We start from the raw sequence: 21,840 nt of genomic DNA, 5'->3' as shown, positions 1-21,840 counted from the left end.
TCGCACGCGCATTTCATTCGCACCGTTCCACTCTCCAGAGTACAGGGCGCCGCGCCGCCGCTAAACCCTAAGAGCAACTCCAAGAGTTTGCTTAAAACATGTTGCCCAAAACGTCTTTTTGGGGACTGTTGAAAAAAAAGTACCCCCAAAAAAATGTACATGCACAGCAGAACGCTAATACTTTGTCGCTTAAAATTTTTTAAATGTAACCTCGACTGATGCATGCTTGTTGGGCCGTACTACTATCACATGCCACCAATATACTTATCTGCATGGTTGGTAGATCATTGATCGCTTCTTCCACGCATGATTAATCCGTCTGTGGTCTCCTTTGCCCGAATTATTTGCATGCTATATTTTTCTTGACCGGTGATTGGAGCACGCAAAGTAATCCACGATTCGGTCCCAACGGAGGAACTCACAAGACATCGTTCTACATCTCAAGGTGACCCTTCTCACCACGGTCATATGATTTGCAACATTACATATTTTTCCTCTCGATCATTACAATTGCAGCAGTGCGTATTTTGTCCCTTCAATTCTAACCATGCATTCGACGGTCTGACAGGTAAAAGATTATCACAATGAATCGTCGGGCCCTATCAATGCAAATGGTGTTGGATTCGTCGTCAGATGATGACGATGAAGATTTGTTTATCTCCGTTACTCAGGTTGCGATGAATGCGGATGAGCTTGATAATGCAACGAAACATCGTGGTTCTGTCCAAGGGCACCGAGTACTTCAACGAGATAGACATGCTGGACATCAGAGGTTGTATCAAGATTATTTTTCAGAGAATCCTACGTATGGACATAATTTGTTTCGTCGAAGGTATGTAACAAATATGGTTTTAAAAAAAATTAGTAGTATACATGAGTATTATTACTAGTGACATGCAGGTTTCGAATGAGACATACATTGTTTGTACGCATATGGAAAGCTGTGGAAGAACATGACCAATATTTTGTTCAAAAAAGGAACGTTGCTGGTATTCTTGGCCTATCTAGTCTGCAAAAAATTACTACAGCATTTCGAAAGTTATCTTATGGAGTAGCAGCTGATGCTACTGATGATTATGTTCGCATTGGTGAGAGTACTGTAATTGAGAGTCTACGAAGGTTTGTTAGTGCTGTTGTTGAGGTTTTTGGAGAAGAATATTTGAGATCACCTAATGAAGACGATATTGCAAGATTACTGGCCATCGGAGACAGTAGAGGTTTTCCTGGTATACTTGGTGTCGGCGTTTCGAGACCGGAGGGGGTCCCTGGACCGACGAGTAAACTGTCGTCGCGTGCCCCAGCTCAGATGGGTCGGCGCGGGACGGAGCGCGAAGGGGGGAAGGCAGCCGGAGGGAGACGGGCGTGAGAGGTGGAAATCCCGCGGCCTTCGTGTTTGTCCCGCGCCCAGGTCGGGTGCGCTTGCAGCAGGGGGTTACAAGCGTCCACGCGGGAGGGAGCGAGCGGCCTCACGCGAGTGCCTGTCCCGTCCTTTCTTCGCGCGGCCAACCCTCTCTAAGAGGGCCCTGGTCCTTCCTTTTATAGGCGCAAGGAGAGGATCCAGGTGTACAGTGAGGGGTGTAGTAGTGTGCTAACGTGTCTAGCGGAAGAGAGCTAGCGCCCTAAGTACATGCCATCGTGGCAGCCGGAGAGGTTTTGGCACCCGGTTCGTGTGGTGTCATGGCCGTCGGAGGAGCGCTGGAGCCTGGCGGAAGGACAGCTGTTGGGGCTGTCGAGTCCTTGCTGACGTCCTCTTGCTTCCGTAAGGGGGCTGAGAGCCGCCGTCGTCATAGAGCGTGCGGGGCGCCATCATTACTTGTCTGGCGGAGCGAGCCAGATGGGATGCCGGTCTTGTTCCCTGTAGCCTGAGTCAGCTTGGGGTAGGGTAATGATGGCACCTCCAGTTGACGTGGTCGGTCCGTGCCCTGGGTTGGGCGATGTGGAGGCTCCTCCGAGGTCGAGGTCGAGTCTGTCTTCCGAGGCCGAGGTCGAGTCTGAGCCCTTGGGTCGGGCGAGGCGGAGACCGTCGGCTGAGGCCAGGGCTGAGTCCGAGCCCTGGGGTCGGTCGAAGCGGAGTTCGTCGTCTTCCGGGACTGAGCCTGAGTCCGAGCCCTGGGGTCGGACGGAGCGGAGTTCGTTGTCTTCAGGGGCTGAGCCCGAGTCCGAGCCCTGGGGTCGGGCGAAGCGGAGTTCGTCGTCTTCCGGGGCTGAGCCCGAGTCCGAGCCCTGGGGTCGGGCGAAGCGGAGTTCGTCGTCTTCAGGGGCTGAGCCCGAGTCCGAGCCCTGGGGTCGGGCGAAGCGGAGTTCGTCGTCTTCTGGGGCTGAGCCCGAGTCCGAGCCCTGGGTCGGGCGGAGTGGAGTTCGTCGTGTTCCGGGGCTGAGCCCGAGTCCGAGCCCGGGGTCGGGCGCAGCGGAGTTCGTCGTCTTCCGGGGCTGAGCCCGAGTCCGAGCCCTGGGGTCGGGCGAAGCGGAGTTCGTCGTCTTCAGGGGCTGAGCCCGAGTCCGAGCCCTGGGGTCGGGCGAAGCGGAGTTCGTCGTCTTCCGGGGCTGAGCCCGAGTCCGAGCCCTGGGTCGGGCGGAGTGGAGTTCGTCGTCTTCCGGGGTGAGCCAGAGTCCGAGCCCTGGGGTCGGGCGAAGCGGAGTTCGTCGTCTTCCGGGGCTGAGCCCGAGTCCGAGCCCTGGGGTCGGGCGAAGCGGAGTTCGTCGTCTTCCGGGGCTGAGCCCGAGTCTGAGCCCTGGGGTCGGGCGAAGCAGAGTTTGTCGTCTTCCGGGGCTGAGCCCGAGTCCGAGCCCTGGGTCGGGCGGAGTGGAGTTCATCGTCTTCCGGGGCTGAGCCCGAGTCCGAGCCTGGGGTCGGGCGGAGCGGAGTTTCCCATGGCGCATAGGGCCGGACTTGGCTGCTGTCAGCCTCACTCTGTCGAGTGGCACAACAGTCGGAGCAGCGCAGGCGGCGCTGTCCTCTTGTCAGACCGGTCAGTGGAGCGGCGAAGTGACTGCGGTCACTTCGGCTCTGTCGACCGGAGGGCGCGCGTCAGGATAAAGGTGTCAGGCCACCTTTGCATTAAATGCTCCTGCGATTTGGTCGGTTGGTGTGGCGATTTGGCCTAGGTTGCTTCTTGGCGAAGACTGGGCCTCGGGCGAGCCGAAGGTGTGTCCGTTGCTGGAGGGGGGCCTCGGGTGAGACGTAGATCCTCCGGGGTCGGCTGCCCTTGTCCGAGGCCGGGCTCGGGCGAGGCGTGATCGAGTCCCTCGAATGGACCGATCCTTGACTTAGTCGCACCCATCAGGCCTTTGCAGCTTTGTGCTGATGGGGGTTACCAGCTGAGATTTAGGAGCCTTGAGGGTACCCCTAATTATGGTCCCCGACAGTAGCCCCGAGCCTCGAAGGGAGTGTTAATACTCGCTTGGAGGCTTTTGTCGCACTTTTTTGCAAGGGGACCATCCTTTCTCGGTTGCGTTTTGTTCCGGTGGGTGCGCACGAGCGCACCCGCCGGGTGTAGCCCCCGAGGCCTCGGAGGAGTGATTTGACTCCTCCGAGGTCTTAATGCCTCGCGCAATGCTTCGGCTGGTCTGGTTGTTCCCTCATGCGAGCTGGCCGTAGCCCGGGTGCACGGTCGGGTCCCAAGTTCTCGGGTTGGTATGTTGACGCTGTCAACGGTTTGGCCGGAGCCGAGTTTGTGAGAGCAGCCCCCGAGCCTCTGCACAGGGCGAGAGGACGGGCAAGGACAGACTCGACTTTTTTGCATACGCCCCTGCATCGCCTTTCCGCAAGGAGGAGGGGGGGAAAGCGCCATGTTGCCCTCGGAGGGCGCCGAACATGGTGTCTCCGGTGAGCTGCTGGCGGGTAATCCGAGTGGACGCCCGTGCCCCATTTGTTAGGGGTCGGCTAGAGGCCCGGAGGCGCGCTCAAAAGTACCTGCGGGTGATCTGCCGGACCCGGTCCCCTGTCGACGGGGTCCGAGGGCTCGATGCCTCCCTCTGATGGGATTCCGTTACAAGATCGTTCCCGCTGGCCTCGAAAATGTCCTAGGGTACCTCGGGAGCGTAGCCCGAGCCTCGGTTATGTATCGAACGTACCCAGGGTCATCCCTCGCTCTATGTTGGAGGCGGCTGTGAACCCTTCGAGGGCCAGCCTACGAACCCCTGATCAGTAGTGGGCGCGGAGCCCGAGTGGCCTGAGGCGGCCGTTGAACCCTTCCGAGGGGCCGGCCTTCGAACCTCTGACCAGTAGTGGGTGTGGAGCCCACGCGCTCTGAGGCGGCTGTTAAACCCCTCCGAGGGGCCAACCTTTGAACCTCTGATCAGTAGGGAGGCTCGGGGCCTGTTTCCTTCACGGAGAAGGATCCTTTTCGGGGTATCCCCCTTTCCCGGTCCCTGTTGTAAGAGAGAGAAAGAGGAAAAGGAAAAGGATACGAAATCGAATGACGTGGCGTACCTTTTTTGACGCGGTCATTATGGCGAAAGCGAAGCGTCGCTCGCTCCCCCTGCCAGAGGCGCTGCCTGTCCCGCCGCGGAGTTAATGCGACGGGGCGAGTGATTCGCAAGGCGGCCGTTGCGCGTGCGCGAGTCGTTCGAGGAACGGAACACGGGCGCGCCTTCTTCACGCCGTGAGAGAGGTTTCTCTTGCTGTCCCTGGATGGGACGTGAGCTTGGCTGACGACGTGACCGCTGCTCCTGCCCGCCTGCCACCGCCATTATTGCCGGCCCATTTTTGGCCGTATTGACCGTCGCGCCTGGCTAACACTGCTGGGTCGTACGCAAGGTTGCCTCGAGTCGCGGTACTGGTTCCGCAGTCGAGGAGGCGTGGTAGTGGCGCGAGCGGCGGTGCAGTTGCTCGCACGTAGCAATCGGCGCGCCGGTTGCATGACGCGTGGGCCTGGGCCCCCATGCTGGGTGCGTTGGAAGTCGGAGGGGTGCGCCCACTTGGCGCGGTTGCATGCCGCCTGCATGGCTGCCCGCCCTTTCACCCACTGGTCCGGGCAAAAGTGGAGAAATGCTTGTAACCGCTGGGCGGTTGCATGCACCGCGCGCGGCGGTTTGGCTTCTTCTGCCCTGGGCCAGCTTGCATGATGCGTGGGACCCAGCCCCCGCGCCGTAGGGGGAGGACCTTGGAGCGTGTTGGAGAAGACTCAGCCCACGACGGCTGGGGACGCAAGTAGGGAGAGTCGCCTTTAAAAGGAGGGTGACCCCCTTGAAAGGCGACCATGTCTTCGCGCTCCCTTATGCATCGTGTCTTTCCACCTTCCGAGCCCCCGGATGGGGGACACCCGCAATCCTTCCGCCTTGTTGTTGGAGGAACGCAACTTCGTGGAAGTTGGTACCTTTCAGCCATCGTTCGGCTTCAAGGATTTTCATCATACAGCCCGACTGCACCCCCTCGCCGGCGGTCAACCAAGACGGTGACCTCCAGTTCGATGGCGGGGAAATGCGAGCCGGGCTGCGGCCTCTGCCCCTCCCTCAGCTTCAAGGATTTTCATCATCAGTGCTGGGGAGGGGAGTGTGCTGAGTTGGGGTTGGTCCCTGCGTGGGCGGCGGACCGCTCCTTCCCTCAGTGATCGGGGGGAAGGGCGTTCGCCGTCCGTGGCACTGGCAGCTGCCGCGTGTCTGGCTCTCTGGCCCGAGTGGCTTCGGAGCCGCTCCCGGCGCCGCCTTCCGCCACGGCAGGTGGAAGAGGTTCTTCTGCCGACGAAATAGCCGGTGCCGCCCACGGACTGACCTCCAACTCTACGGCCTTCTGCCCGTCCTTGCCTCTCGAGTGAGGGCATGGGCGAGGGCCTCATGGCAGCAGCATCTGCTCCGAGGTCATCACTGCTGCTGTTCGCCCCCCCAGAGCAGAAGTCGTCGTCGTCGCCGCTGCTGGAGCGGGCGACGGCAAGCCGTTCGTCGGTCTTCTGTTGCTCCGCAGGCCCCCCAATCGTGTGGGGTTGTTCGTACCTGCGGAGGTGGAACCGGGGTTCCGTTTGTAATGGCGACCAACAGGTGCGTGTAGCCCCCGGGTGCCTTCTGCAAGGGGCCGACGAGGTCCATACCCCACACAGCAAAAGGCCAGGTGATGGGTATCGTCTGCAGGGCCTGAGCGGGCAGGTGGGTCTGCCTTGCGTAGAACTGACACCCTTCGCAGGTGCGGACAATTCTAGTGGCGTCGGCCACCGCCGTCGGCCAGTAGAAACCTTGTCGGAAGGCGTTTCCAACAAGGGCTCGAGGTGTTGCGTGATGGCCGCAAGCCCCGAGTGTATCTCTTGTAGGAGCTCCTGGCCTTCGGCGATGGAAATGCATTGCTGGAGGATGCCTGAGGGGCTGCGGTGGTAGAGTTCCTTCCCGTCCCCCAGCAAGACAAACGACTTGGCGCGCCGTGCCAACCGCCGAGCTTCGGCTCGGTCGAGGGGTAGCTCTCCTCGGTGGAGATATTGCGGGTACGGGGTCTGTTAGTTTTGATTAGGCGTGACCCCGCTTCGCTCCTCCTCGATGCGTAGTGCCTCACCCTCGGGGGCCGAGGGTACCTCGGGCCGAGCCGAGGGTACCTCGGACTGTGCCGAGGGTACCTCGGACTGAGCCGAGGGTACCTCGGACTGAGCCGAGGCCTTCTTGGGCTCGAGCGTGTCGTCGGTCTTGACGGAAGGTTGATGCAGGTCTCGGGAAAAGACGTCCGGGGGAACCGTCGTTCGCCCCGAGGCTATTTTAGCCAGCTCGTCCGCAGTCTCGTTGTAGCGTCGGGTGATGTGGTTGAGCTCGAGCCCGTAGAACTTGTCTTCCAGGCGCCGAACCTCATCGCAGTAGGCTTCCATCTTCGGGTCGCGGCAGTGGGAGTTCTTCATGACTTGGTCGATGACGAGTTGCGAGTCACCGCGAGCGTCGAGGCGTCGGACCCCTAGCTCGATGGCGATGCGCAACCCGTTGACCAGAGCCTCGTACTTAGCCACATTGTTGGATGCCGGGAAGTGGAGGCGTAGCACGTAGCGTAGGTGCTTCCCGAGGGGCGAGATGAAGAGCAGGCCTGCGCCTGCTCCCGTCTTCATCAGCGACCCGTCGAAGAACATGGTCCAGAGTTCCGGTTGGATCGGAACTGTTGGGAGCTGGGTGTCGACCCATTCAACCACGAAGTCCGCCAAGACCTGGGACTTGATGGCCTTCCGAGGGGCGAACGAGATCGCTTCGCCCATGATTTCCACCACCCACTTTGCTATTCTACCCGAGGCCTCTCGGCACTGGATGATCTCCCCTAGGGGGAAGGATGACACCACAGTTACCGGATGAGACTCGAAGTAGTGTCGCAACTTCCGCCGCGTCAGGATCACCGCGTATAGCAGCTTCTGAATTTGTGGGTAGAGGATCTTGGTCTCGGACAGTACCTCGCTGATGAAGTAGACTAGCCTCTGGACGGGCAATGCATGCCCCTCTTCACATCTCTCAACCACAATCGCGGCGCTAACCACCTGAGTGGTCGCGGCGACGTAGATCAAGAGGGCTTCTCCGGCAGCGGGGGGCACCAAGATGGGCGCGTTTATAAGGAGCGCCTTCAGGTTCCCGAGGGCTTCCTCGGCCTCAGGGGTCCAAGTGAAGCACTCGGCCTTCCTTAAGAGGTGGTACAGAGGCTGGCCTCTTTCGCCGAGGCGCGAGATGAAGCGGCTCAGAGCCGCAAGGCATCCCGTGACTCTCTGTACACCTTTCAAGTCCTTGATGGTCCCCATGCCGGTGATGGCCGCGATCTTCTCCGGGTTGGCCTCGATGCCCCGCTCGGAGACGATGAACCCCAAGAGCATGCCTCGAGGAACCCCGAAGACACACTTCTCGGGATTAAGCTTCACGCCTTTCGCCTTGAGACATAGGAATGTCACTTCAAGGTCGGAAAGGAGGTCGGAGGCTTTCCTCGTCTTGACCACGATGTCATCGACGTAGGCCTCGACCGTCCGGCCAATGTGTTCGCCGAACACATGGTTCATGCACCGTTGGTACATCGCACCCGCATTCCTCAAGCCGAACGGCATGGTGACATAGCAGTACATGCCGAAGGGTGTGATGAAAGAAGTCACGAGCTGGTCGGACTCTTTCATCCTGATTTGGTGATACCCTGAGTAGGCATCAAGAAAAGACAGGGTTTCACACCCAGTAGTGGAGTCCACAATTTGGTGGATGCGAGGCAGAGGGTAGGGAACCTTCGGACATGCTTTGTTTAGACCAGTGTAGTCTACACACATCCGCCATTTCCCTCCTTTCTTTCTCACAAGCACAGGGTTGGCAAGCCATTCGGGATGGAATACCTCTTTGATGAACCCTGCCGCCATTAGCTTGTGGATCTCCTCGCCTATGGCTCTGCGCTTTTCTTCGTCGAATCGGCGCAGAGGCTGCTTCACGGGTCGGGCTCCAGCTCGGATGTCCAGTGAGTGCTCAGCGACATCCCTCGGTATGCCGGGCATGTCCGAGGGACTCCACGCGAAAACGTCGGCGTTTGCGCGGAGAAAGTCGACGAGCACTGCTTTCTATTTGGGATCGAGCTCGGAGCCGATCCGGATCTGCTTGGAGGCGTCGCTGCTGGGGTCGAGGGGGACGGATTTAACCGTCTCCGCTGGCTCGAAGTTGCCGGCATGGTGCTTCACGTTTGGCACCTCCTTCGAGAGACTCTCCAGGTCAGCGATGAGGGCCTCGGATTCGGCGAGGGCCTCGGCGTACTCCACACACTCCACGTCGCATTCGAACGCGTGTCGGTACGTGGGGCCGACGGTGATGACCCCGCTGGGGCCCGGCATCTTGAGCTTGAGGTAGGTGTAGTTGGGGACGGCCATGAACTTTGCGTAGCATGGCCTCCCCAGTACTGCGTGGTAGGTTCCTCGGAACCCGACCACCTCGAACGTGAGGGTCTCCCTTCGGAAGTTGGAGGGTGTCCCAAAGCAGACGGGAAGATCGAGTTGTCCGAGGGGCTGGACGTGTTTCCCGGGGATGATCCCGTGGAAAGGCGCAGCGCCTGCTCGGACCGAGGACAGATCAACACGCAGGAGCCCGAGGGTCTCGGCGTAGATGATGTTGAGGCTGCTGCCTCCATCCATGAGGACCTTGGTGAGCCTGACGTCGCCGATGACGGGGTCGACAACGAGCGGGTATTTCCCCGGGCTCGGCACGCGGTCGGGGTGGTCGGCTTGATCGAAGGTGATGGGCTTGTCGGACTAGTCTAGGTAGACTGGCGCCGCCACCTTTACCGAACAGACCTCCCGACGCTCTTGCTTGCGGTGCCGAGCCGAGGCGTTCGCCGCTTGCCCACCGTAGATCATGAAGCAGTCGCGGACCTCGGGGAACTCTCCTGCCTGGTGATCTTCCTTCTTATCGTTGTCGCGAGCCCTGTCACCCTCCGCGGGTGGCCCGGCCCTGTGGAAGTGGCGCTGAAGCAGGGCGCACTCCTCAAGGGTGTGCTTGACGGGCCCCTGATGATAGGGGCACGACTCCTTGAGCATCTTGTCGAAGAGGTTGGCACTTCCGGGGGGTTTCCGAGGGTTCTTGTACTCGGCGGCGGCGACAAGGTCCGCGTCGGCGGCGTCGCGTTTCGCTTGCGACTTCTTGCCTTTCTTCTTGGCGCCGCGCTGAGTTGACGCCTCGGGGGCATCTTCCGGTGGGCGGCCCTGGGGCTGCTTGTCCTTCCGGAAGATAGCCTCAACCGCCTCCTGGCCAGAGGCGAACCTGGTGGCGATGTCCATCAGCTCGCTCGCCTTGGTGGGGGTCTTTCAACCCAGCTTGCTCACCAGGTCGCGGCAGGTGGTGCCGGCGAGGAACGCGCCGATGACATCTGAATCAGTGATGTTGGGCAGCTCGGTGCGTTGCTTCGAGAATCGCCGGATGTAGTCCCAGAGAGACTCTCCCGGCTGCTGTCGGCAGCTCCGGAGATCTCAGGAGTTCCCAGGGCGCACGTACATGCCCTGGAAATTGCCGGTGAAGGCTTGGACCAGGTCGTCCCAGTTGGAGATCTGCCCCGGAGGCAGGTGCTCCAACCAGGCGTGAGCGGTGTCGGAGAGGAACAGGGGGAGGTTGCGGATGATGAGGTTGTCGTCGTCCATTCCACCCAGTTGGCAGGCCAGCCGGTAGTCCGCGAGCCATAGTTCCAGTCTCGTCTCCCCCGAGTACTTTGTGATAGCAGTCGGGGTTCGGAACCGGGTCGGGAACGGTGCCCGTCGTATGGCGTGGCTGAAAGCCTGCGGACCGGGTGGTTCGGGCGAGGGACTCCGATCCTCCCCGCTGTCGTAGCGTCCCCCACGCCTAGGGTGGTAGCCTCGGCGCACCCTCTCGTCGAGGTGGGCCCGACGGTTGCGGTGATGGTGCTCGTTGCCGATGCGACCCGGGGCCGCAGGCGCTGTGTTGCGCGTGCGCCCGGTGTGGACCGAGGCTTCCCGCATGAATCGGGAAGTCGCGGCGTGATGTTCCGAGGGGTACCCTTACCTTCGGGAGGCGGAGCTTTCGGCCCATCGGACCGCGGCGCCCTCCAGGAGATTCTTGAGCTCTCCCTGAATTCGCTGCCCCTCGGTGGTTGATGGCTCCGGCATCGCGCGAAGAAGCATTGCCGCTGTAGCCAGGTTCTGGCCGACTCCACTGGAAGTGGGTGGCGGCCTTACCCTGACATCGTCGGCGATGCGGTGCTAGATACCCTGGGGTAGATGACACACTTCTCTGGCCAGAGGTTGGCCCGCCCATTCCTGCCCGACGTCCCGGCGGATCGGCTCAAGTGTTCCTGCTCCCTCGTCGAGCCTGGCCTGCACCCCGCGGATTTGCTCGAGCTGTGGGTCATGACCCCCCGCCGGAACGGGGACCACAGCTAGCTCCCGTAGGATGTCGATGCGAGGCACAGGCCTAGGGAGATCACCGTTCTCCGGCATACCAAGATGGTTGCCTTCGGAGGGACCCCCTAGATCGACGTGGAAACATTCAACAACTTGGGCCGCAGTCCTCGTCGCCGAGGCTGCAGCCACCGTCAGAACAGTCGGAAAGGCAGTAGTCGCATGCGGTCATGAAGTGCCGCACGACACTGGGGTTACCAAGTCCGGAGAAATCCCAACAGAAGGCGGGCTCGTCATCTTCCTCGGACCCCGAGGGCCCGTAGGTCGAGACGTCCGTCAGCCGGTCCCAGGGTGACCGCATACGATACCCCAGAGGGTTTGGACTCGCCTCTACGAGAGCGTCCGCCAAAGCGAAGTCGCTTGGCGGGTCAAGGCTGAATCCAAGAGGTGCGAGATGGGAATCGGTGGGTACCTCTTGGTCGACGGGCGGTGACGAAGTCACGTCAGGGACTGACTGCACCATCGTCTCAGGTACGAGGGTGACGCCCAGCAAGCCTTTCGCGAGCGTGCTGGCGTCGTCCGTTTGCTTGGGATTGGCGTGTTGCGGGGAGACGGCGCTCGTCTTCGTCTCAGACGCGAGGTCGATGCTCGACGTGCCCCCCGTTAGGGCGCCGACGCCGTCGACTCGCTCGACAGCCGACGAGGAGCCACCTCCTGCTTGGCCTTGGTTGCCCCACCTCCTCCTCCGTCGGCGGGGGAGGGGACAGGGTGAGCTCGAATGTTGTTCTTCCACCACGCTGGGAAGACGTCGTCGATTTTGCCGCCGGCGGGCGGGCTGTCGGCCGCCATTGCCGCTGTCGCACGGCGGGGGAAGGAGTATCATGTCGTAGCTGCCGTCGAGGGACATGAACTCAAGACTCCCGAAACGGAGCACCGTCCCGGGCTGGAAAGGTTGCTGAAGACTGCCCATCTGGAGCTTGACGGGAAGCTGTTCGTCAACACGCAGCAGGCCCCTACCTGGCGCGCCAACTGTCGGCGTTTCGAGACCGGGGGGTCCCTGGACCGACGAGTAAATTGTCGCCGCGTGCCGCAGCCTAGATGGGTCGGCGCGGGACGGAGCGCGAAGGGGGAAAGGCAGCCGGAGGGAGACGGGCGTGAGAGGTGGAAATCCCGTGGCCTTCGTGTTTGTCCCGCGCCCAGGTCGGGTGCGCTTGCAATAGGGGGTTACAAGCGTCCACGCGGGAGGGAGCGAGCGGCCTCACGCGAGCGCCTGTCCCGTCCTTTCTCCGCGCGGCCAACCCTCTCTAAGAGGGCCCTGGTCCTTCCTTTTATAGGCGCAAGGAGAGGATCCAGGTGTACAGTGAGGGGTGTAGCAGTGTGCTAACATGTCTAGTGGAAGAGAGCTAGCGCCCTAAGTACATGCCATCGTGGCAGCCGGAGAGGTTTTGGCACCCGATTCGTGTGGTGTCGTGGCCGTCGGAGGAGCGCTGGAGCCTGGCGGAAGAACAGCTGTCGGGGCTGTCGAGTCCTTGCTGACGTCCTCTTGCTTCCGTAAGGGGGCTGAGAGCCGCCGTTGTCATAGAGCGTGTGGGGCGCCATCATTACTTGTCTGGCGGAGCGAGCCAGATGGGACGCCGGTCTTGTTCCCCGTAGCCTGAGTCAGCTTGGGGTAGGGTAATGATGGCGCCTCCTGTTGACGTGGTTGGTCCGTGCCCTGGGTTGGGCGATGTGGAGGCTCCTCCGAGGTCGAGGTCGAGTCTGTCTTCCGAGGCCGAGGTCGAGTCCGAGCCCCTGGGTCGGGCGAGGCGGAGACCGTCGGCTGAGGCCAGGGCTGAGTCCGAGCCCTGGGGTCGGGCGAAGCGGAGTTCGTCGTCTTCCGGGACTGAGCCTGAGTCCGAGCCCTGGGGTCGGACGGAGCGGAGTTCATCGTCTTCAGGGGCTGAGCCCGAGTCCGAGCCCTGGGGTCGGGTGAAGCGGAGTTCGTCGTCTTCCGGGGCTGAGCCCGAGTCCGAGCACTGGGGTCGGGCGAAGCGGAGTTCGTCGTCTTCAGGGGCTGAGCCCGAGTCCGAGCCCTGGGGTCGGGCGAAGCGGAGTTCGTCGTCTTCTGGGGCTGAGCCCGAGTCCGAGCCCTGGGGTCGGGCGAAGCGGAGTTCGTCGTCTTCCGGGGCTGAGCCCGAGTCCGAGCCCTGGGTCGGGCGGAGTGGAGTTCGTCGTCTTCCGAGGCTGAGCCCGAGTCCGAGCCCGGGGTCGGGCGGAGCGGAGTTTCCCATGGTGCATAGGGCCGGACTTGGCTGCTGTCAGCCTCACTCTGTTGAGTGGCACAGCAGTCGGAGCGGCGCAAGCGGCGCTGTCCTCTTGTCAGACCGGTCAGTGGAGCGGCGAGGTGACTGCGGTCACTTCGGCTCTGTCGACCGGAGAGCGCTCGTCAGGATAAAGGTGTCAGGCCACCTTTGCATTAAATGCTCCTGCGATTTGGTCGGTTGGCGTGGCGATTTGGCCTAGGTTGCTTCTTGGCGAAGACTGGGCCTCGTGCGAGCCGAAGGTGTGTCCGTTGCTGGAGGGGGGCTGAAAGTCGCCTAGAGGGGGGGGGTGAATAGGGCGAAACTGAAATTCTCAAAAATAATCACAACTACAAGTCGGGTTAGCGTTAGAAATATAAACGAGTCCGGGAGAGAGGGAGCAAAACAAATCGCAAGCAAATGAAGAGTGTGACACGCGGATTTGTTTTACCGAGGTTCGGTTCTTGCAAACCTACTCCCCGTTGAGGAGGCCACAAAGGCCGGGTCTCTTTCAACCCTTCCCTCTCTCAATCGGTCCCTCGGACCGAGAGAGCTTCTCTTCTCAAATCACTTGGGAATCAAACTTCCCGCAAGGACCACCACACAATTGGTGTCTCTTGCCTTAATTACAAGTGAGTGTTTGATCACAAGAAAGAATCAAGAAAGAAAAGAAGTGATCCAAGCGCAAGAGCTCAAATGAACACTACAAATTACTCTCTCTAGTCACTAGGGTTTTGAATGGGATTGGGAGAGGATTTGATCTCTTGTTGGTGTGCTTTGCAATGAATGCTAGCTCTTGTATAGTGGTTGGAAGCTGGAAAACTTGGATGCAATGAATGGTGGGGTGGTTGGGGTATTTATAGCCCCAACCACCAAAAGTGGTCGTTGGAGGCTGTCTGCTCGATGGCGCACCGGACAGTCCGGTGCCCCTGCCACGTCATCACTGCCGTTGGATTCTGACCGTTGGAGCTTCTGACTTGTGGGCCCGCCTGGGTGTCCGGTGCACACCGGACATGCACTGTTCCTTGTCCGGTGTGCCAGTATGGGCGCGCCTGACTTCTGCGCGCGCAGAGCGCGCATTGAATGCGCGGCAGAGAGCCGTTGGGCGGAGATAGCCGTTGCTCCGGAGTCACACCGGACAGTCCGGTGCACACCGGACAGTCCGGTGAATTTTAGCGGACTAGCCGTTGGAGTTTCCCGAAGCTGGCGAGTTCCTGAGGCCGCTTCTCCATGGCGCACCGGACACTGTCCGGTGTACACCGGACAGTCCGGTGAATTATAGCGCGAGTGCCTCTGGAAATTCCCGAAGGTGGCGAGTTGGTGTTGGAGTCCTCTGGTGCACCGGACATGTCCGGTGGTGCACCGGACACTGTCCGGTGGCACACCGGACAGTCCGGTGCGCCAAACCAGAGGTGCCTTCGGTTGGCCCTTTGCTCCTTTGTTGAATCCAACTTTTGGTCTTTTTGTTGGCTGAGTGTGAACCTTTTACACCTGTATAATCTATACACTTGAGCAAACTAGTTAGTCCAATTATTTGTGTTGGGCAATTCAACCACCAAAATCATTTAGGAACTAGGTGTAAGCCTAATTCCCTTTCAATCTCCCCCTTTTTGGTGATTGATGCCAACACAAACCAAAGCAAATATAGAAGTGCATAATTGAACTAGTTTGCATAATGTAAGTGCAAAGGTTGCTTGGAATTTGAGCCAATATAAATACTTACAAGATATGCATGGATTGTTTCTTTCTTATATAACATTTTGGACCACGTTTGCACCACATGTTTTGTTTTTGCAAATTCTTTTGTAAATCTTTTTCAAAGTTCTTTTGTAAATAGTCAAAGGTAAATGAATAGGATTTTGCAAAGCATTTTCGAGATTTGAAATTTTCTCCCCCTGTTTCAAATGCTTTTTCCTTTGACTAAACAAAACTCCCCCTAAAGGAGATCCTTCTCTTAGTGTTCAAGAGGGTTTTGATATATTATTTTTGAAATACTACTTTCTCCCTTTTGAACACAATAGGATACCAATTGATAAATACTTTTGGAAAACACTAAGTTTTTGAAATTGGTGGTGGTGCGGTCCTTTTGCTTTGGGCTCATACTCTCTCCCCCTTTGGCATGAATCGCCAAAAACGGAATTAGTAGAGCCCTCGAAGTGCTATCTTCCCCTTTGGTCATACATAAATGAGTTAAGATTATACCAAAGAGAAAGTCCGGTCCTTTTGCTTTTGGGTTCTAACTCTCTCCCCCAAAGACAAGGTCCTTTTCTTTGATGCTCATGCTTGGAGTGACGGCGAAGTATGAGTTACGTAGTGGAAGCCTTTGTCTTCGCTGAAGACTCCAATTCCCTTTCAATATACCTATGACTTGGTTTGAAATACTCTTGAAAAACACATTAGACATAGCACATACAAAAGAGATATGATCAAAGGTATATAAGTGAGCTACGTGTGCAATCTAGCAAGAGAAGTTGCGGGAATCAAGAATATTGAGCTCATGCCTAAGTTTGGCAAAAGTTTGTTCATCAAGAGGCTTGGTAAAGATATCGGCTAATTGATCTTTAGTGTTAATGTAAGAAATCTCGATATCCCCCTTTTGTTGGTGATCCCTAAGAAAATGATACCGGATGGCTATGTGTTTAGTGCGGCTATGCTCGATAGGATTGTCGGCCATTTTGATTGCACTCTCATTATCACATAGCAAAGGGACTTTGGTTAATTTGTAACCGTAGTCCCGCAGGGTTTGCCTCATCCAAAGCAATTGCGCGCAACAATGACCTGCGGCAATATACTCGGCTTCGGCGGTGGAAAGAGCAACCGAATTTTGCTTCTTTGAAGCCCAAGACACCAAGGATCTTCCCAAGAACTGGCAAGTCCCCGATGTGCTCTTCCTATTAATTTTGCACCCCGCCCAATCAGCATCCGAATAACCAATCAAATCAAATGTGGATCCCCTAGGATACCAAAGCCCAAACTTAGGAGTATAAGCCAAATATCTCAAGATTCGTTTCACGGCCGTAAGGTGAGCTTCCTTAGGGTCGGCTTGGAATCTTGCACACATGCATACGGAAAGCATAATATCCGGTCGAGATGCACAAAGATAAAGTAATGAACCTATCATCGACCGATATACCTGAAAGAGAATTAGGCTTACACCTAGTTCCTAAATAATTTTGGTGGTTGAATTGCCCAACACAAATCTTTGGACTAACTAGTTTGCCCAAGTGTATAGATTATACAGGTGTAAAAGGTTCACACTCAGCCAATAAAAAGACCAAGTTTTGGATTCAATAAAGGAGCAAAGGGGCAACCGAGGGCACCCCTGGTCTGGGGCACCGGACTGTCCGGTGTGCCACCGGACAGTGAACAGTACCTGTCCGGTGCACCAGGGGACTCAGACTCCAACTCTTCACTCTCGGGATTTCTCGGAAGCCGGCGCGCTATAATTCACCGGACTGTCCGGTGTGCACCGGACATGTCCGATGCTCCAAGGAAGCGCGGTCTTCGGAACTCGCCAGCCTCGGGTTCGCGTGGTAGCCGCTCCGCTAAAATTCACCGGACTGTCCGGTGTGCACCGGACTGTCCGGTGTGCCAGCGGAGCAACGGCTCCCTGCGGCGCCAACGGCTCCCTGCGGTGCATTTAATGCGCGCGCAGCGCGCGCAGACGTCAGGCACGCCCATACCGGTGCACCGGACATCAAACAGTACATGTCCGGTGTGCACCGGACATCCAGGAGGGCCCACAAGTCAGAAGCTCCAACGGTCAGAATCCAACGGCAGTGATGACGTGGCAGGGGCACCGGACTGTCCGGTGTGCACCGGACTGTCCGGTGCGCCATCGAGCAGACGCCTCCAGCCAACGGTCAAGTTTGGTGGTTGGGGCTATAAATACCCCAACCACCCCACCATTCATTGCATCCAAGTTTTCCACTTCTCAACTACTACAAGAGCTCTAGCATTCAATTCTAGACACACTAAAGAGATCAAATCCTCTCCAATTCCACACAAAGCCCTAGTGACTAGTGAGAGTGATTTGCCGTGTTCATTTGAGCTCTTGCGCTTGGATTGCTTCTTTTCTTTCTCACTTGTTCTTGAGATCACAACTCCATTGTAATCAAGGCAAGAGGCACCAATTGTGTGGTGGCCCTTGCGGGGAAGTTTTGTTCCCGGCTTTGATTTGAGAAGAGAAGCTCACTCGGTCCGAGGGACCGTTTGAGAGAGGGAAGGGTTGAAAGAGACCCGGCCTTTGTGGCCTCCTCAACGGGGAGTAGGTTTGCAAGAACCGAACCTCGGTAAAACAAATCTCCGTGTCTCACTTGCTTATTCGCTTGGGATTTGTTTTGCACCCTCTCTCGCGGACTCGTTTATATTTCTAACGCTAACCCGGCTTGTAGTTGTGTTTATATTTGTAAATTTCAGTTTCGCCCTATTCACCCCCCTCTAGGCGACTATCAATTGGTATCGGAGCCCGGTGCTTCATTAGAGCCTAACCGCTCGAAGTGATGTCGGGAGATCACGCCAAGAAGGAGATGGAGACCGGCGAAAAGCCCACTACAAGCCAAGGGAGCACTTCATCGGAAGAGTCCCGCACCAAAAGGAGGGAGAAGAAGAAGAGCTCCTCCAACAAAGGGAAGGAGAAGAAATCTTCTTCTCACCACAAAGAGAAGAAGGAAAAATCTTCTTCCCACAAGCCGCATCGGAAAGGCGACAAGCACAAGAGGATGAGGAAAGTGGTCTACTACGAGACCGACACTTCATCAACATCGATCTCCGACTCCGATGCGCCCTCCGTCACTTCTAAGCGCCAAGAGCGCAAGAAGTATAGTAAGATCCCCCTACACTACCCTCGCATTTCCAAACATACACCTCTACTTTCCGTCCCATTAGGCAAACCACCAACTTTTGATGGTGAAGATTACGCTAGGTGGAGCGATTTAATGCGATTTCATCTAATCTCGCTCCACAAAAGTATATGGGATGTTGTTGAGTTTGGTGCACAGGTACCGTCGGTAGGGGATGAGAACTATGATGAGGATGAGGTGGCCCAAATCGAGCACTTCAACTCTCAAGCAACGACAATACTCCTCGCCTCTCTAAGTAGAGAGGAGTATAACAAAGTACAAGGGTTGAAGAGCGCTAAGGAGATTTGGGATGTGCTCAAAACCGCGCACGAAGGAGATGAGCTCACCAAGATCACCAAGCGGGAAACGATCGAGGGGGAGCTCGGTCGGTTCCGGCTTCGCAAAGGGGAGGAGCCACAACATATGTACAACCGGCTCAAGACTTTGGTGAACCAAGTGCGCAACCTCGGGAGCAAGAAGTGGGATGACCACGAAGTGGTAAATGTTATTTTAAGATCTCTCATTTTTCTTAATCCCACTCAAGTTCAATTGATTCGTGGTAATCCTAGATATACTAAAATGACCCCCGAGGAAGTTATCGGGCATTTTGTAAGTTTTGAGTGCATGATAGAAGGCTCGAGGAAAATCAACGAGCTTGGCGACCCATCCGAAGCCCAACCCGTTGCATTCAAGGCAACGGAGGAGAAGAAGGAGGAGTCTACACCAAGTAGACAACCAATAGACGCCTCCAAGCTCGACAATGAGGAAATGGCGCTCGTCATCAAGAGCTTCCGCCAAATCCTCAAGCAAAGGAGGGGGAAGGACTACAAGTCCCGCTCCAAGAAGGTTTGCTACAAGTGTGGTAAGCCCGGTCATTTTATTGCTAAATGTCCTATATCTAGTGACAGTGACCGAGGCGACGACAAGAAGGGGAGAAGAAAGGAGAAGAAAAGGTACTACAAGAAGAAGGGCGGCGATGCCCATGTTTGTCGGGAATGGGATTCCGACGAAAGCTCAAGCGACTCCTCCGACGACGAGGACGCCGCCAACATCGCCGTCACCAAAGGACTCCTCTTCCCCAACGTCGGCCACAAGTGCCTCATGGCAAAGGACGGCAAAAAGAAGAAGGTTAAATCCAACTCCTCCACTAAATATGAATCTTCTAGTGATGATAATGCTAGTGATGAGGAGGATAATTTGCGTTCCCTTTTTGCCAACCTTAACATAGCTCAAAAGGAAAAATTGAATGAATTGGTTAGTGCTATTCATGAAAAGGATGACCTTTTGGATTCCCAAGAGGATTGTCTAATTAAAGAAAACAAAAAACATGTTAAGGTTAAAAAGGCTTATGCTCTAGAAGTAGAAAAATGTGAAAAATTGTCTAGTGAGCTAAGCACATGCCGTGAGATGATTGACAACCTTAGAAATGAAAATGCTATTTTAAATGCTAAGGTTGATTCACATGTTTGTAATGTTTCAAATCCCAATCTTAGAGATGATAATATTGACTTGCTTGCTAAGATTGATGAATTGAGTGCATCTCTTGCTAGCCTTAGATTAGAGAATGAAAATTTAATTGCTAAGGCTAAAGATTTTGATGTTTGCAATGCTACTATTTCCGACCTTAGAACTAAGAATGAAATGTTGCATGCTAAGGTTGTAGAACTTAAATCTTGCAAACCCTCTACGTCTAATATTGAGCATGTTTCTATTTGCACTAGATGTAGAGATATTGATGTTAATGCTATTCTTGATCATATGGATTTAATTAAACAACAAAATGATCATATAGCAAAACTAGATGCTAAAATTGCCGAGCACAACTTAGAAAATGAAAAATTTAAATTTGCTAGAAGTATGCTCTATAATGGGAGACGCCCTGGCATCAAGGATGGCATTGGCTTCCAAAGGGGAGACAATGTCAAACTTAATGCCCCTCCAAAGAACTTATCTAACTTTGTTAAGGGCAAGGCTCCCATGCCTCAGGATAACGAGGGTTACATTTTGTACCCTGCCGGCTATCCTGAGAGCAAAATTAGAAAGATTCATTCTAGGAAGTCTCACTCTGGCCCTAATCATGCTTATATGTATAAGGGTGAGACATCTAGCTCTAGGCAACCAACCCATGCTAAGTTGCCTAAGAAGAAAATTCCTAATGCATCAAATGATCATGGCATTTCATTTAAAACTTTTGATGCATCTTATGTGCTTACTAGCAAATCCGGCAAGGTAGTTGCCAAATTTGTTGGGGGTAAACACAAGGGTTCCAAGACTTGTGTTTGGGTACCCAGAGTTCTTGTGTCTAATGCCAAAGGACCCAAAACCGTTTGGGTACCTAAAGTCAAGAACTAAAATTGTTTTGTAGGTTTATGCATCCGGGGGCTCAAGTTGGATACTCGACAGCGGGTGCACAAACCACATGACCGGGGAGAAAAGGATGTTCTCCTCATATGAGAAAAACCAAGATCCCCAACGAGCTATCACATTCGGGGATGGAAATCAAGGTTTGGTCAAAGGACTTGGTAAAATTGCTATATCTCCTGACCATTCTATTTCCAATGTTTTTCTTGTTGATTCCTTAGATTACAACTTGCTTTCTGTTTCCCAATTATGTCAAATGGGCTACAACTGTCTTTTCACTGATGTAGGTGTCACTGTCTTTAGAAGAAGTGATGATTCAATAGCATTTAAGGGAGTGTTAGAGGGTCAGCTATACCTGGTAGATTTTGATAGAGCTGAACTCGACACTTGCTTAATTGCTAAGACTAACATGGGTTGGCTCTGGCACCGCCGACTAGCCCATGTTGGGATGAAGAATCTTCATAAGCTTCTAAAGGGAGAACACATTTTAGGATTAACAAATGTTCATTTTGAGAAAGACAGGATTTGTAGTGCATGCCAGGCGGGGAAGCAAGTTGGAGTCCATCATCCACACAAGAACATCATGACGACCGACAGGCCGCTTGAGCTACTCCACATGGATCTATTCGGCCCGGTTGCTTACATAAGCATCGGCGGGAGTAAGTATTGTCTTGTAATAGTGGATGATTATTCTCGCTTCACTTGGGTATTCTTTTTACAGGAAAAATCTCAAACCCAAGAGACCTTAAAGGGATTCTTGAGACGAGCTCAAAATGAGTTCGGCTTAAGGATCAAGAAAATAAGAAGCGACAATGGGACGGAGTTCAAGAACTCTCAAATTGAAGGCTTCCTTGAGGAAGAGGGCATCAAGCATGAGTTCTCTTCTCCATACACACCTCAACAAAATGGTGTAGTGGAGAGGAAGAATCGAACTCTATTGGACATGGCAAGAACCATGCTTGATGAGTACAAAACACCGGACCGGTTTTGGGCCGAAGCAGTCAACACCGCCTGCTACGCCATCAATCGGTTATATCTTCACCGAATCCTCAAGAAGACATCATATGAACTCCTAACCGGTAAAAAGCCCAACATTTCATATTTTAGAGTTTTTGGTAGCAAATGCTTTATTCTTATTAAAAGAGGTAGAAAATCTAAATTTGCTCCTAAAACTGTAGAAGGTTTTTTACTTGGTTATGACTCAAACACAAGGGCATATAGGGTCTTTAACAAGTCCACTGGACTAGTTGAAGTCTCATGTGACGTTGTGTTTGATGAAACTAACGGCTCTCAAGTAGAGCAAGTTGATCTTGATGAGATAGGTAATGAAGAGGCTCCATGCATCGCGCTAAGGAACATGTCCATTAGGGATGTGTGCCCTAAGGAATCCGAAGAGCCTCCAAATGCACAAGATCAACCATCCTCCTCCATGCAAGCATCTCCACCAACCCAAAATGAGGATGAGGCTCAAGATGATGAAGGGCAAAATCAAGAAGATGAGCCACCTCAAGATAATGGCAAGGATCAAGGGGGAGATGAAAATAATCAAGAAAAGGAGGATGAGGAAGAACCAAAACCGCCACACCCAAGAGTCCACCAAGCAATCCA

At 55.3% G+C, this 21,840-nt stretch overlaps 1 pseudogene; it reads left to right on the top strand.

Moving 5' to 3' along the window:
• The first annotated feature begins 681 nt into the window (after positions 1-681).
• LOC109942936 (protein ALP1-like) overlaps positions 682-21,840 on the top strand; it is a 32,526-nt pseudogene continuing 11,367 nt past the window's right edge.

This window comes from Zea mays, chromosome 10, assembly GCF_902167145.1.
Source record: "Zea mays cultivar B73 chromosome 10, Zm-B73-REFERENCE-NAM-5.0, whole genome shotgun sequence".
NCBI lineage: Eukaryota > Viridiplantae > Streptophyta > Magnoliopsida > Poales > Poaceae > Zea > Zea mays.
This window is presented reverse-complemented; position numbering and strand designations above follow the sequence as displayed.